General features: G+C 36.9%; 1 long non-coding RNA gene across 1 annotated transcript in view; it reads right to left on the bottom strand.

Annotated features, from left to right (window-relative positions):
- Window positions 1–246: 246 nt before the first annotated feature.
- The window catches only part of LOC120609112 (uncharacterized), a 155,017-nt gene continuing 137,614 nt past the window's right edge, over window positions 247–17,649 (bottom strand). Inside the window, exon 5 of the long non-coding RNA XR_005654676.1 lies at window positions 247–2,072. This is a non-coding gene — a long non-coding RNA (uncharacterized LOC120609112). The remainder of the gene's footprint in view (window positions 2,073–17,649) is intronic.

Below are 17,649 nucleotides of genomic sequence, written 5' to 3' on the forward strand. Positions count from 1 at the left end.
ATTCTGTAAGTATAAAACATGGATTTTCCTAGTTGAAAGAGTCAGGGTATGGTTGCTCCTTTGACCATGACTAGCTCGACCTTGCTACATGACCTACGGTAAATTTTTTTTTTTTTTTAAGTCACATCCATCATGAAAGCTGGGTTACAATGACCTGTCTTGGAGACCTAATAAAGCCTAATTAATTACTGGGAGAAAAGGTCTTCGACCTTCCCGTAATAAGTGTCAAAAAACATTTAACCTGTTGCTCTCTTTTTTTAACAGCACTTTGAGTTCCAAATATGTCAAGATAATAGTGAAACTTCCAAGTGATTAAAAACAAACAAACAGAAAATATAAACAAAACAAAATAAAAAGCCTGATCTGCATATATGTCCCAAACCTGGAAGCTTCATCTTGAAACTTTTGTTTGGAGGAGAAACAGATAGTATGCATTACAGAAGCATATTTTTACCCTAACTAGAATAGTCTCTCCTAATTGTCTTTCTTTTTTTCTCTCTCTCTTTAAAGTTGGGCTATCTTATCTGTTTATTTTATTTTATTTTATTTTTATTTTTTATGAGAATAAAAGGACAAGTGGTTATTTCCATTACAGATAAGAAATACATGTTTTAGGCATACTCTGGGGAAAATTTACCAGCTGGCCAATTATAATTAGAAGGGAACTGCCATGGAAAATGAAATTCCACTGAGGTCCCTAAAGTATTTGCATGTTTGCAAGGTGCAACTGATTATACCGATAGAAAAGGGTTTTCAGATCTTGCAGGTGCCAACAAGACCAAAAGGTACATTTTAAACAGAGGAACAAACCAATAGCTGAAATCTGACGACTACCACAAGTCTCTTGTGATTTTTTTCCCCCTTCCACTGTAGGTATGTAAAACCTAAACTGTGTCAGAAATTCTGCATTTATAGACAGTTCATTTCCTGGAACTTGAGGTGAGAATGGCTTTCCTCCTTGTCATCTCATGAGTCAACATTGTTACCACCCAACATCCAACGTTATCAACAACAAAACAGCCTTACTATGCATGTACCTGCTGTGTGCGAGGGAATCACAGACCCAACCAAATTCTGGAAAACGGTATCAAGTGGTAATTAAGAAGACGAGTTGGGACATTAGATTTCCTGGAACCAAAGCCTGACTCCATCGTTTTACCAGGTGTGTATATCTGGCCACGTTACTGAACCTCTCTCTACCTCAGCTTCATATGTGAAAAATGACAGAGAACACAATATCTTCCACATTAATTTTTCCCAAATGTTAGATCACGTAATGTATAAAGAATACTCAGCAAAGTATATAGTGAATAGTGAGAACCCAATAAATGTGAACTATTGATATGAAGAATGTGGCATCATAATTCTGGAGTAAATTAATAAAAATTCCAAAGAATAGATTTTAATTTAACCGTATCAGTAAACAAATATTTATTGAGCTTTATACTGTGTGCCAAGTAATAGGCTAAAAGATAAAGGTGTTATAAAAATGAAGATGGTGCTTTCTTGTCTCAAAAAGCACCTAATACAAATAGGTGAGTAAAGTATAAATATCTGTTAACAATGCCACAAAGCTGTCTGTATTTGAACAATTCAAACGAATGATCAGATAATAAATGCTTTAAATTCAAAGGAAGAGGGAATTGGTAAATGTAAGGGAGGATTCATGGAAACACTAAAATTTGACCTTATAGGTGGTATAATTTATTCAGGAAGAGAGTAAGAGAAATGATATTCTAGACCCAGGAAATGGATTGAACAAGAGTGTGGTATATTTAAGGAACAATGAGTGGATCCTCTAGGTATAGCAGATTCCCTTTGTTGTGAAAAACAGCAAGACACAAGGTTAGCAGCCCGGGTTACTGGTGAAATTGAGGTCTGGGGGCAAGTTTGAACACAGTGTAGACAGGATTTCCCAGCAAAGAGAACGTCAAGCCTAAGGTTTCAGGGAGCTGCCCAGAACTGACATCATTATAGGGAACTCCTACCTTGGGTGGAAGGTGGGTAGATGTCCTTTGATGTCTATCCTGTGTTCAGATTTGTGGCTCTTGTCATCGGGAGCTAAGGATGAGCTGCCAGAATGAGAATGAGATGAAAGAGGGAATTTCTGGTTTAAGCCCTGGCAGATATTCAAAGTGTAATCATGGGCAAGCCCCTCTGTTTCTCTCAGACCCTACTACCTTCACAGTGTCTCTCATAGACTGACTGTGAGGATCCAATGAGCTAATTCCTGTGACAAGTGCCTTATGAATTGTCAGAGGCTGTGCCAATGAAAGAGTAAGGAAAATAAGATAAATTTGATAATATCTACTGAGAATCACTTTTGAGAAAAAAACAGAACATAAACCCTACTTTCAGCACCCCCATCTCTCCTTTCCCTCCTAGCCCCAACCCTATCCGTCCTCCGCAGGTAGATATCCTTCCATGTAGTCTCCCTCTTGTCTGTGCTAGGTGCTGTGCCAAGTGCCTTCCAGCATTATTTTAGTTAGCCAGTGCTCCATAAACTAGGCACTGTTGTCCCAGTTTACACATCAGAATACTGATGCCCAAAGCTAGCTAATCCACAGTGGGCCAAGCCACGCCTAGAACCCCACCCAGATTTTTCTAAAGCCAAACACCATGCCATAAACCACTTTTACAGTGAGCCTCCAAGTTTACACAGTAGGGGCCCTGAAGCCAAGGGCCAGCTGCCCACATGCTGCTTCCTAGGACCTGGCCTTTAACGTACCCTGAGCTGCCCACCGCTACCTCCATCCCCTGTGTTACTCCCATGGCCTCCGAGGGTCTCCAATTTGCTCTCTTGGTTGACAATGTGTTCAGTTAAAAATCTAGACCAGAATGTCTCCCTGACTTTGAGAAAATGAAAGCACATATTAAGTGGCCCTTTGGCTGCTGATAGCCAATCATGCTATGAAAAGAGCCATCCTAGAATGTTCCTCAGAGAGGCCTCTGACTCTGCTGCATCTATTAACTTGCCGTGTCCCCTCAAATAGTTTAACTGCTTTGAGCCTGGGTTTCTTCATCTTTAAAAGAGAACACTGCCTGTCATTCCTGCTTGCCAGAATTCCTATAATAAAATTAGGTGATGCATATAAAATAAATTTACGAGCTGTAAAGCACTATGGTGCTAATCATTGTTTTTTAACAGCAGTTGTGGGATAATGGAATGATGTAGGAAGACTAGACTTAAATTCAAGTCCCAGCGATGACACTTAAAACTATGTGATATTATTCAAGTGAATTCTAGTCTCTGAGCCTGTTTTTTTAATATCATATCAAGGGATATAAAATGTACTTTTCATAGCAGGGCTGTAGAGGTAAAAATGGGAAACACTTAAAACTAAACTACATATCATATTAATATATGACATAATTGATTATTGTTAGAAATTAATATACATTATTATTTTTTCTAATTAAAAAATGCATTGTTAGGGTATATTGTAACTTGTCAAATGGACTCTAGGTGAGTGGGTTTCTTTGGGAGGCTGTTAAGTAATCTTGTGGAAACACAAATAACCTATCATCTTAAGGGGTGATGAAAGAGTCGGAGAAGACACAGCAGCTTGAGATGTAAAACCTTTTAGAGATAGAAGGGTTAACAAGATTTAAAGAATGGACACTATTAATGACACAGTGGACTCTGGGCAAGGGCTAGGCCGGCTCCTGCTGTTTCTCTTGGCAGAGAATGCTAGATCTGCTTTCATCAGTGATGGCCTTTCACCCTTTGAAGAGCAGCTACTGCAGCTTCTTGCTGTGAGGAGCCCAGGTAGCCAAGTTCATGGAGTAAGATCAAGACTTTATTGCAATCTGTGTTGTACTCTCCTTAGATATTTAGCAGGGCCTGGGGCTTGCTCAGTGCTGTGACCTGGAGGCCTTTACACTGCATGGAATGGAGTGAAGGTGGCTGTTCACATGCCAGCAGTTTCCAGGACTTCCAGACTCCAGATTCCAGACAAATAAGGAGGAAAGTTGTGTGTTCTTAAGAGAAAGAAGTAGCTTAACACAAAGCACTTAAAAAGCACTAGTTTAAAGGTTTTATGTGGACTTTGGGGTCAGCCGCATCATTGTCTAGCTTTATATTTTTAGGGTGTTATATCATCTCTCTGGGTTTGTTTCCCCATCTGTTCAAAGAGGAAAAAATGCCGACCTCTCTTGGTTGTCCTAAGAATCGCTTGAGTTAATGGATAAAGGAATTTGCAGGGCAATTAACTCATGTTAAGATTTCAAATACAGTTGCTTTTACTACTGTTTCTTTCCCTTTTTGCAGACCATAGGCATAGAAGTAGATTTTCATAAAGCTTCTGCTGGTTAGTGTCAATCGAAGTTTTCTTTAGCACTGATCACAGGCGAGAGGATTTTATAGAAGCTATAGGGAATACAAAAGTATTTGCTTTGTGGCCTTGTCCTTAGCTTCAAAGCCAGCTGGTAAGATGGAGCATATGCGAAGAATGAAACCTAACAGAAGGAGATACAGCTTGGTGCCTAATGAGTGGCCCAGGTGGCAAGTGCTGCAGGAACTTAGAGGCTAGAAAGGTCACCCACTGCGGGATGGAATTATTAAAGTTTCTGAAGAAATTCATTCTCTTAATCAGTCAGTCAAGCAGTTGTTATCATTAAATGACCATGTTATTCCATCAACTGTGCTCAGGGTTATGTCTGAGTTGGGCCTTGAAGAATAAGTAGAAACTTAACCATTACACGTTGTCTTCATTTCCTTGGCTACAATTACTTATGACTCTTATTCAGCTGTCTCCACTCCCCAGCCTTCACACTACCTATGAGCATGTATGACTATCACTGTGCTTTGTCGGAATTTCAAATTAAATACACGCCAAGCTGAGAATATTATCTTCCTTTAGATAAGGCATGACCCAGAATTTCTGTTTCACTTGCATCACTGTACAGCCAATGTCACAAATTATGGACCTTAAAATCGGCTTTAATTCTTTTCTCACCATGTAGTCTGTAAACAACTGCTTAGATGGGGATATCACAACTCTTAAGACAGGAGAGATGTCTTCTAAATTTTCTCTCTTCTCCATGTTGTCACATTCATTCTCTTATGTCAGGCATCATTCACGTGGGGAGATAATGGTATAAAGTGACTAATTTTTTAAAGTCAGACAGAGTTTGAATCTCAGCAACACTATTTGCAAGCTGTTTGTCCTTAAATAATTAGTACTTAATCCTTTGCTGCCTTAGTGACCTCTGAAAAAAAAATGAGCAAGCAGTCGTCACAAGCTTAGGAAGTTGTGGTGACACATATGAATTTAAAATATGAAAAACACTTGTAACAACAGTACCCAGAGTCAGAAATTGCTCAGAAAGTATCATTGCCGTCACTGTCATTATCTCTATCCTAAATGCTTCCACATGATTTCCCTGCACCGTGCAGTCTTCAGAAATGTTTTCTTAGAAGGTAAATCTAATCACATCATTCTGAGTTTGAGAACATTCCTGTTGATTCACACTTGTGTGAAAAATAACCAAATCTCACATTCTTGGCTTTTCAAGATCTGAACCCAACCACCCTCTCCTTCAAATCCCCCCTCCATATTCACCTAAACGTTAAGCCAAAATAAAAAGTAAACCTCTTTCTTTGCTGCTTATGTGTCAGATGTTTTCTTGACCCTTTCAAAGAGGATCTCCCTGGTCCTTCCTCCTTTTAGTCCAGCATTTTTTATCTACTGTCATGGGCATAATTTGTATGGGCACTGAGGCTGGTAATACATTAAGTGCTTAGTAAATATTTACTGGTTAAGTGTATAAATGATTGAATGAATGAATGAATATACTTAATAACTGAATAATTTCTAAGAGATTCATACCATATTGATATTTTCCCATTATTATAGACCTTATAAAAGTCTCATATCTTAAATAAGTTTCTGAATTATTTTCTTCCTCAGCGGAAAATATAATGACCTTATAAACAAAATATAGTGACCTTTTCTATACACTTTTATTTTCTGGGGAACAGAAATAAGTTCATGTTTCCTGGAACTTAAACAAACTGATTTAGATATCATGCTGTCAGCATATCTTAATTATAATTAGGGTTAAGTCATATCCTGGCTTCCCAGAAGGGTCCCAATTTATGCTTGTTATTCTGGATTAATTTTTAAAAAGAGCCTCTATTCCTTTAAAAATATTCTGATTTGGGTGATCAATTAATGTCATCCTCATTATAAAGGTTTACTTCTAAGGTTACAGAAAAATTAAAAGATTTCATAGTAAGGTAATCCAAAGGTAAATGATTCTATCTACAGAAATATCCCAAGGGCAGTTTAGCATCTTTAACATTATACACGGTATATGTCATATCTTTCAAAAATGTCTATTAGGCATCCTCTGTGAACTTCTGTGTTTTATATTTTTATACATAATGGTCTGCTTATTTCCTGCCCTGTACACATTCTCTTCCTACTTCTTCCTATAGCTTGGGACATGATCGCACCCTCCAGACAGAAGTTCTGCAAGATCTAAGGTGGACAGGTTAAAAATTTAGAACAACTCTTCAGGATTTAAGTGATAGAAATTCAAGCTGACTAATGCTCCCCATCCAAAGTATCCCTATCGTAATTCCCAGACACTATGAACAGAGTATTTTACATCGCAAAGTGGACTTTGCAGATATAATTAAGGACTGGAGATGGGGAGATTTTTCTGGATTATCACAAAGGCCTTAAAAGAGGGAGGCAAGAGAGTCAGAATTAAGGAGATAGTAGAATAGAAGCAGAAGCAGAAGTCAGAGAGAATTTGCCACACTGTTGGCTTTCGGCATGATGGAAGGAGCCATGAGCTGAGGAAAGTAAGCAGCCTACAGAAGCAGGAACCATCAAGGAAAACAATACTTCCTTAGAGGCTACAGAAGGAAAGAGCTGGGCCAACACTGTGACCTTAGCCCAGAGAACCTGATTTCAGACATCTGACCTCCAAAGTTCTATGAGAATAAATTTATGTCTTTTAAGCCACTAAGTTCTTGGTAATTTGTTAGGGAAGTAATTGGGAATTAGGATACCAATTGGAAAAGAGGAGTTTCTATTCTAACATAACTCAAAATTTTATGGACACCTTGCTTCAGATATGGCTGGATTCAGGTGTTCAAATAGTCACCAAAAAGCTTTCTCTGTATCTCATTTCTGTTTTCTCTGGCTGGCTTTTCCCAAGTGTCTTTTCTACCTGCCGCATATTATTTAAACTCTACCCCCAAAACTGACCACATTAGCTCTCAATCTTGTTTCCATTTACATACTTGGTTTTGCTGCAGGAATTATTATACCTTTATTGTCTTACTTTCACCTGTTCTTATGACATTTCCTTCCCTGCTTCAGTTAAAAGTCTTTCAACTCCTCAAAAAATAATCCTGATTTATCACTGTGCAGTAAACATTTTCTCCAGGCAAGGTTAGGCCTGTGTGGTCTGAGCTATAAAGTGCTTCTATTTTTACTCGCTTTCCAAATAAAAGTTATGAAACTAAGAAGGTGGGTGAGTAAGAGAAAATGAAGAGAGATTGTAGGTGAGAAAGATTGGAAAAGCAGGAGGCAGAAGGTGGAAACCTCAACCAGACACCCATGAAGCTTCTCCAAAGAAGGAGGAGAATGGGGAGTGGGACCTCATAGATAAGGATAACAAAAAGCTACAGAGCGAGAACAAGCAAGGGACCATGTTAGAGGGCAGCACACTTCTAAAGACCTCTGAAATTGTTGATCCTGTGAAGTACACAGATAGGTTAAGAGAACAAAGAGTTTTGGCAACGCTTTGAGTTTCCCATGAGAGATTTACTTCTCTTATCTTCCCAATTGTAAACTGCAATCTTCCTTGAGGCTCTCCAGCAAAAGTTGCATGGGGTGACAATTAGCAAGTGCATGCATACTTTTACAAATTATGTCGTTTGTTTATGAACATTTAATAAAAATAACTCTGGACAAATGATTTGAAAAATTGTTATATTCTTATTAATGTACAATAACACACTTGAACATAGTCTAGCTCCCTGCTTTCAGATGATTGATTAGAAGTAGGTCTTCTCCAATCTGAGCAGACATCACAACCTCATATTACAGGACACTGGAAGGTCAAGAGAAAGTAAATGTAAAATGAGTGATAACTGAGAGAAAATGGAGAAATGCAAGAAATAAATAGAAGACGGACTATAAAGGGTGCCTTTATAAGATCATTATTTTCACCAAGAATCATTGTTTTATTGGCAAGCTTATATTGAGTGTCTATTATTTTGTGCACATAGGCTTTACTGAGAATACCAAGCAGAAATTTTTGTGGAAAAATTAAAGACAGTGAGTGTGGTGTAACAAAATTCTCAGAGGCTGAGATTTCTCTGAAGAGTTTTGTGCCAAACTAGAGAACATAAGATAAATTTCCTAGGGAAATGAAAACTGAGCTGGGCTTCAAAGAATGGATAGAACCTGAAAAATATAGATAACGGGTGAAGACATATTAAGCAAGAAAAAAGATAAATGTACACATAAAAGGAGGTCTAAATCAGAACTTGTAGCATACATGGAGGATAAAAAGTGGTAGAATGAAAAGAAAGAGAAAGCAGATGATACAGGAAAAAAAAACCAGAGGAAAGTGATAACTAAAGAAAGAATGAAAAAGAAAAAAATGAGAGAAAGAAGAAGAGTAAGGGACAGAAAAAAGGCAAACACAATTTCAGATATTCATAAATTTCTGCTCCTGAACCTACCATGCTGTTCTCAGAAATTCTAGTACCACTAGAGATTCGATCCCTTGTTACTGTGCTTCTCTTTTGGTCTGCCTGATGGCTTGTGGGCAGAGTTCACATAATATGTGGTTGTGATGTCTTGAATCACAGTTCAGAGTATGATGGAAAATATTTTGTATGTCTAAAGTAAGAAAAGTATGCAAATTCACTCAGTGATGGGTAGAAGAGTTCTGTATCTGATTAAATTCATTTTAATTATTCTACTACTGAAATAAATAGGAGAGGGTTTGTTTTGATTTATTTTGCATACTAGTTACATTTAGCAAATTTGTTATGACTATTGAGATTCAATTATGTGGTCTCAATTATCAACATTTCTATGGGGAAAGAAAACAAGACAAAAAAAAAACATATCTATCATATGTATCCTTCACAATATCCAAACACTTTAACCTGTTCTCCTTCATAGCTTTGCACTGTGTTGATTTAGCTAAAATGGCAAGTGATACACAGGATTGGGGATTATTGCCACAGGGTGCTAAAACATGCAGTGGAGGAACTCATTTATTCATTTATTTACTATTCCATTTAAACAATTTGCATTGAGCATCTACTCAGTGAAAGGTGCTGTGTTAGGTGCCAGTGAGGAGAAGAGGACAGCACTGAGTCAAGGACTTGTGAAGTCCTCTGGCTTCACAAGGCCTAGTACGCAAGGAGAGGGGGGCGGGAAATATGGCCCAGAGATAAAATAATGTGAGGTCAAAGTCTTATGACATATACACACTATGAAGTAAAATATTTATTCATTGGTTCCTTCTTACAATTAATTTCTATTACCCTTTCCCCACCCCCATATGTCTATTGCTGTCATGGCACTAATGGTCGCCAATCTGGGGAAGGCAGATTGTAGAGACAATATGAGGTGATCGAACAAAGCTGCTTTTAAGCAAAGCTTCTTGAAGAGGTGATATTTGGGTTCTGATAGGTAAAAGGGAAAGGGAGAGCAATGGCTGAAGATGGAAATGTAGGTGAGGACAACTTATGGTACAACCTAAATGCAGAAGGTTTAGGAGACAGTGGCAAGAAATTCGACAGTGGCTTCCAAACTGTGCAGGAGGATTTATCGTGCAGTATAGGAAGGGTTATCAACCCTTCGAAGCTCGTTTTCTGAAAACTTGCTTTTGCATCCAAACAGACACTTCCATCCAGCCTTTCTGATGGCTCAGAACCACCTGGCAAAAACTGGTGTGATTATGTGAAGACACGAGAACTTGATAGACCTAGTATATGTGCACGATAATTTGCAGTTTGGGCTCTACAATCTTAGTTCTGCCTCACTTCCCATTTTATTCATCCCTCTAAAACCCTTTCCTGAACTATCTGTCTTATTTCCAACTTAGTCTTATTCCTGAGACCATGGGTGATATATAATCCTTAACTCTTCCCAAAATGCACCTAATTTTTCTACTTCTGTAGATAGACAACTTGACTACTCTTTATGTAACAGTATATCACCACAGAAGATTTTTGATGGCCCTTTTCACTAAAAACAATGAGATAGCCAAGTGAGAAATCAAAATGGCTCCATCCTTCATGTATGCACAAATCAGACAGCTTATTGGATGTGAGTAACGATACACCATTATGTTATAAAAAAAGAAATGCATTTAGAAAGAAAAAGCTATTATAAGGTAATCTCAATAAGTTCTTACTATCTCACAAATTTAGGTTATGTTTGATTCCTTTTGCTGTAATGATTTATTATATTGCACTCTCTTATGTTTATATACTTTAAGCAATTTTATAAAAAATTGAGAAACAAATTGATTTAGAAAAAATGTAAATGCAAGTTCAACTTTTTGTTTAAATAAATATACTACTATGCAGAGATGAGAATCTAAAATACACATACATGATGGATTTTCAACTATGTTCCTAGAAGACAACAATTTTTTGAAACATGCCCATTTTTTGCCATGACTTGTTTATAACTATAGCATATAAAACACTTAGATTAATTCTCTCTCTGTTTCTGTGACTTCACTGTTGATTCAATAGATGCTTGCATTTACATATTCCTTTGTAATTCGTGAACACACATGGTTAAACGACTCATTTCTTTTTTTAAAGAAAGAGATATTGGAACCAAAAGAAAAACTAATATGTCAATAATTAAGTTATTATCATTCATTTATACAGACACAAGCCTCTATTCTGACTATAATCCAGTTTTAAAACTGTAATTGTATGAAGAATGGACCCAGGGACTAGAGTGTCAAAGATAAGATTCTGAGAATGGTTTGGTAACAGTTTTGGCACTGAGCGCAGTGCTGAGCTTCTTTCCAAAAGGAAATTGGATACCAAAAATCCAAATTACACCAGAGACTCATGATTAATTAAATGATAGCTTTGATTAACTGTTATAAAGTGGCTACCTAAATAAGAGCACAGGAGAAGCAAGTGTCTACTGCATGTGACCATTAAGCGTGTGTGTGTGTGTGTGTGTGTGTGTGTGTGCGTGTGTGTGTGTGCGCGTGCATATATGCTAATAATATATGTGTCTCGTTTACTACAGGTCTGACAGAAATAAAGTAACAAAATCAAGACTTGAACTTTCTACTTAAGTTACATTGAAAGAAATAAAAAATGACTTAATAGTTCTGACAAGATAGAGTATTCTTGTCACTTCCAGATCCTTTCTCCTACACCTAAAAACTTTGAGGATAGCAATACAAACATAGGAAGCCTCTGAAAAGTGGATATAAGAAGGCATACTGCCTAGGAAACTGAGGACTTGAGGGATGATATGGTGGTGAGTTCTCTAGGTTTCTTTATTGTCTTCCATAAATCAGGACAGGGAACTTCAAAAGCCTCCAGCCCAGAACTGCCAATAGTCATAAACAACAAAATCTCTAAGAAATGCCTTCTCTTTTATATCAAAGGAGACATAAATAAACAGACATATTATGACATAGTAAATATATCAGTTCTAAAAATTGATCTCTAGGCTTAATGTGATTCCTATCAAAACCCTAGCAAGTTTTAGTAGATATAAACAAGCTTATTCTAAAGTTATATGGAAAGGTAGTGGTGTTAGTATAGTTAAAACAATCTTAAAAAAAATAAAGTGGGAGAAATTACTCTTCCAATATTAAAATCTACTAGATAATTGCAACAAGCAAGAGAGTGCCATATTGGCAGAGGCGTGTACACATAGATCAACGAAATAGAATAAAGAAACCAGATATAGGCCCACATAAATATGCCCAACTGGATTTGGATAAAAGTTCAGAAGCAGTTCAATAGAAGAAATGTCTTTTCAACAAATGGTATTGAAGCAATCGGACATCAAGAAAGTAAAAATACAAACCTGACTTACTGCTTAGACCTTGTATAAGAATAACTCAAATAATTCATATATTTAAGTGAAATACTATAATACTTTTAGAAAACAACATAGAAAAAAATCTGTGGAAACTAGGCTAGCAAAACCATTCTTAAACTTGACATCAAAAGCATAATAAAAAGAAAAAGTGGCACAATGTACCTCATCACAATAAAAAACCTCAAATCTCTTATGCAGAAGAATTCTAATTAATTTGTATAGCTATCTGCCTTTGGAGAGGTTGTGTGTAACTCCCCACTTCCTTAAGGGACTTCCTTCAGGAGAGCAGTCAACTTTACAACAGAGAAATCTAATAAACACAATCTCGGTCAGATAATCAAGGTCCATATTAACTGTGATTAAGTCATGTTAATAGTATTTAATCTTAATATGATGTCATGGAAAAAGTGGCATATTACTTCTGTGGTCCTCCTTCCCAAAACATACATCTACGTGTACACAAATGTTTATAGGAAGTTGACAGTGTCTATAATAGAGCAACATTGGGGATTCTTATAGTGATGGGGCTGTTCTCTATGTAAACTGCATCATGTCAATATTCTGCTTGGGATCTATTACTATAGTTTTAAAAATAGTATATGCGATCTTCATATTATTTCTTACAACTGCCGTGAATCTATAAATATCTCAAGATAAAAGATTTATTTTTAAAGAAGTATTTAAATGGTGGCCCTAAAATAGTCCCTTAATTCTTGTAAGCTTATGGATATACCCACTGAAAATCACACTGAATGTTTAACTATGCTGGCTGCAGTACTACATAAATGAATTTACAGATTCACCTACTTGCCAAATTCTGCTAATTATTAAAAAGCTAATCAGTTTCTACTGCACTCCTAACATAGGTCAAGCCCAAACCCTCCCTCTGAATCATGCTTCACTGTTACCTCTTTTCCTGCACTATTTTAATTGCCCCCCAATTGTTCTACTATTGACTTTCTTGACTTTTACTTCAGACTATATTTATTATCAGTCTATCCAACCTCTCAGAGAGTCTATACATTTGAGGACATAAAAAGGGTACCAAAGACCTAGTTAAAGAGAAAATTACTATAGCATGTCATAGAGGATGTGTGACTTTTAACACATCTATATCTGGAGGGACCAAAGCCTCCGAGTAAGCAGAATTGTACAATACAATTGCCTCATTGCTTTTGGCAAAAAGTAATTATCTCTAAAGTCAATAGTATGGTATTAAATCAGGTGATTGTACTTACAGTGCTGTTATGCATATAAATATGCTGACCTAAATAATAATTGCCTCTTCCCTCTGTTGAGAATTCTGGATATATATTCTATGTTTCACTAGCTCATCACAATGATATCGTTAAACATCTTGATTTAGTAAAAGCACCAAGAGCAAAGACAGTTAGATGTCGATTTACTGTTAATGAAGAAAGTGTCAAGGCTGGACTGACCTTTACTTATCTGGATCCTGATTTAGAAAATTCTATCAGCTTGAAATGGAAAAACAAAAACAAAACATGATTTTTTAAATTTCCCTTTTCTTATCCTAGGGGAAGGGATAAAGAAGTAAACAGAGCGTGCCCGTTATCACAAAGGGCCACTTGGCCTCACTTTGATGTGGAGACATGGGAAATTGAAATTTACTGCACCGAGGGCTCTGCTTTCTCCTCTGGAACAGGTCATCCCAACTGTGTTATTTTTGAGTTGCTTTACATGTTCATCACATTTCTGCCCATCCAGCTTATTTGGAGAAAGCACTGCATTGCATTTAGAACAGAGTTGCATTACACATGGGCAGGCGGTCCAGGGCATTAACTGGATAAATATTATCCCATTTGAAAACACGTTTTTTCTCAGATTTCCTTTTGCCTCCTTGCCCTTGCCCCTTGTCCCTGCCCCTTGAATTAATTTTATTCAGAAACTCACAGAAGCCGGCTGAGATCACAGGGTAGGTTGTGAACTTGGCAATCTCAAATGTTCCCTTTGAGTATTCTGCTCACAAACCTGTCACAGGTATTATTTTTTTTCCTGGAGGCACATGCTTCACCCAGTCTTCGAGAGCATCCTGTGTTTTCTAGGCATAAAAAAAAGAATTGTATGCAGTATGTATAGTCATTTAGAGGCACTGAGATCAAAATTGTCTAAAAATTTCTGCTCCAGCTACATAACGTCTCAAAGCCTCACTTCTCACTTGTAAATTCCAACATACCCCAGAGAGATGAGATAAAGATAATATAATGAATGTAAAAGGAAATATCACAGTATCTAGACCAGAGTACATGATAAATAGAATATTTTAAAGAGAATCTCTAGGCTAAAATAGGCTTTAAGAAGAACTTGTTTACTATATTATTCCCAAGGGAACTCAGACTTGAAATGGGGACATCTGGGTGGACCAGAAAAAAAGATCTTTTACTTCTAGTTTCTCATTACCTATTTCTTCTTCACTATGTCTAATGCTAAAATCCATTTTTGAGAAGCCCCACCAAATATTACTTTAATCATCATTTACATATCTATACGGAGAGTAAATCACTACTTTTAGAGAAGCCTTGTCCCTACTGAGCAGTTGTGAAAATCTTTCTAATATCCAAGCAAAGCTATAGCCCATGCATTCCACTCAATGATGCTAATTCTAATCTTGGGGTCATAAAGAGCAAATTTAACCTCTTTTCTCATTTGATAGCTTTTTAGATATTTGAAAACACCTACCATGACCTCTCTGACTTCTCTCCTCTAAGTGTCCCAAAGCAACAGTCCCTGAAACCTAATCTTTTGTTTACCTCTCTGATCTAAATACTCTTGCGATATACACCTCTGTATCTAGAGTCTCAGTTGCCTCTGTCCTTTCTGTTCACTGACAAGTAATCCACCTTTGAGATTCTCTCTTTCCCTATTGCAGTCACTCCTTTCCTTGACAAGAGAAGACCACAGTTAATTTGGAAAGTGGTATTTGTACCTATGTAGGTTTCTATAAAAGGCTTTCTGCTTTTTTTCATCTACTTTCCAACTCTGAATAATGCAAGATGCTTAAAGACAAAGATCATTGCTATTAACATGAGAGCCCAAGATTTTAAAGTAGGGGCTGCGGTGGGAGGTAAAGAGCATTGAAAGGGCACTTGGCCCAAAATCCTGTTGTCATAATCATTTTTATAGATTAGGCACCTGAGGCACCGGGGGGGTTAACTGACTTCCACAAATTCATACAATAGTGTCAGTTTCCTCCTGACTATGCAAGGGCTCCTAGTAACTACAAAATTTTCCATACACTTGGTACAGATATCTCAAGTCACAGCCTAGATTTTTTTTTTTTTACCTGAAGAACTTTTGAGATAAAATTTAAAATTCATAATTTACATTAAAGTTATAGCTTTTTAGTTTATTTTAAAATATGAGACTCTTGTACTTCTGAATCCACATTCTCACTTTCTATGGAGCTCAATGGTACCTGTGCCATATAGAAGGGATCACGCTCTCATTGTGACCTGGCTAACATCTGTACATATACAATTTTTTAATTAAATTTATTGGGGTGACATTGCTTAATAAAATTGCATAGGTTCCAAGTGTACAATTCAATAATAATACATCACCTGTAGAGTGCACTATGTGCTCACCGCCCAAAGTCAAATTTCCTTCTATTACCATATATTTGACCCCTTTTATCCTTTTCCACCTCCCCAATCCCTCCTTTCCCTCTGGTAACCGCTAAACTGACGTCCGTATCTAGGGGTTTTTGTTTGTTTGTCTCATTTGTTTGTTGCTTTCAGTTTTATATGTACATATACAAATTTACTATGCTACTTTTTATATAGCATCACATCATCTTACAAACATTTTCATATCTACCTTTTTTACCTGAGCCTGTGACAAAGCTATATAATGTATGGAACTGCTATAATGAAACATGAGTATTTTAGTTGTATTGAGATACCTAATATGTTGGGCAGGGGTAATATGATTTAGTGAGTTAGAGCAAGGGTCCTGAATCCCTGGTCCACTGGAACGGTACCAGCCTGTGGCCTGTTAGGAACTGGGCCACACAGCAGGAGATGAGCAGCGGGCAAGTGAGTGAAGCTTCATCTGTGTTTGTAGTCGCTCCCCAGCGCTAGCATCACCACCTCAGCTCCACCTCAGATCATCAAGCGTTAGATTCTCATAGGAGCACCAGTTCCTGGTGAGAAAAAATTGAGGACCACTGATCTACATGATCCAGTAATTCCACTTTTAAATATATGAAGAGTAGTAAAAACATGCCCTTACAAAAATTTGTACTCAAATGTTCTTGGCAGCATTGTTCATAACTACCTAAGTATAAAGAACTTAAGTGTCCATCATCTTATGAATAGAAAAATAAAATGTCATATGTTCATAAAATGAAATATTATCCTGCAGTAGAATGAATAGAGTACTAATACATGTTGAAACTTGGATGAACCTTGAAAATGTTATCCTATGTGTAAGAAATTAGTATTAAAGATCCAAATCCTAACCCTAAATGTCTTTTATATGTTTATATAAAATGTCCAGAATAGGCAAATCTAGAGAGACAGAAAGTATATTAATATTTGCTGTGCTGTAGTTTGGGGATACATAGCTGTGACCGCTAAATTGTTCTTGTAGAGTGACAAAATTAGGTTGTGTTTTAAAATTATATTGCAGCAGGAGTTGCAAAACTTTGTGAACATACCAAGAAACTGAATTGTACCCTTTATATGGGTGAAATTTATGGTGTGTGAATTATATCACAATAAAGCTATTAAAACACATCAATAAAATAAAAAATGAATGAAAAGTCACAGACTCTTGGCCCATTTCTTCATGTCATCTCTAACAGGGAACAGACATGGCAATGACTCCTGAAGTTTTCTCTAGGGCTTAATTCTGCTCCAGGTCTAGGAAGGTAGACCTGAGTGCATCATCTGTTTCCATTCAAAGAGAAGCTCATTTTTCTCCCTGCCTTTATATCCTATGCCCTATTATGTTTCTCATTTCATAATCTCTTACGGCCTGCAGAGTCAAGTATCCCTGTGATGTTTTGAAATTTGTAAGCTCAAGGCATGAAATATTTAGCTGAAGAAAATATAGAGAATAAATATAGAGTTCCTAAATCATGGGACAATGCTCCCTGTCCTCAGCGTACTCTGTATATGGCATCCTGGAGTTTTGTGTTTGGGAGACCAGTGTTTTAGCTGCTTGTGTACATATCCTTGAATCATATAGACACAGTGCAAATTAGACATGTATTTATTAATTTTTAAAAAATCGGTATTCAACCCTGTCACAGCCAGATTGCCTTAACATCCTCGATATAATCATGCTAAGTGAAATAAGCCAGACAGAAAAAGTTGAAAATTACACGATATCACTTATATATGGGATATAAACCTAAAAGCAACAAATGAACAGGACAAACAAACAGAGAGTCATGGACTTGGACTATAGACTAGTGGTTACCACAGGATAAGGATTCGGGGGAGAGGGGAGGTAAATGGGGTAAAAGGGGTCAAATATGTGGTGACAGAAAGAAATCTAACTATGGGAGGTAAATACACAGTGTAAATATATATATATATATATATATATA

The sequence above is a fragment of the Pteropus medius genome, unplaced genomic scaffold (assembly GCF_902729225.1).
Source record: "Pteropus medius unplaced genomic scaffold, Ma_sr-lr_union100, whole genome shotgun sequence".
In the NCBI taxonomy this organism is placed as follows: Eukaryota; Metazoa; Chordata; class Mammalia; order Chiroptera; family Pteropodidae; genus Pteropus; species Pteropus medius.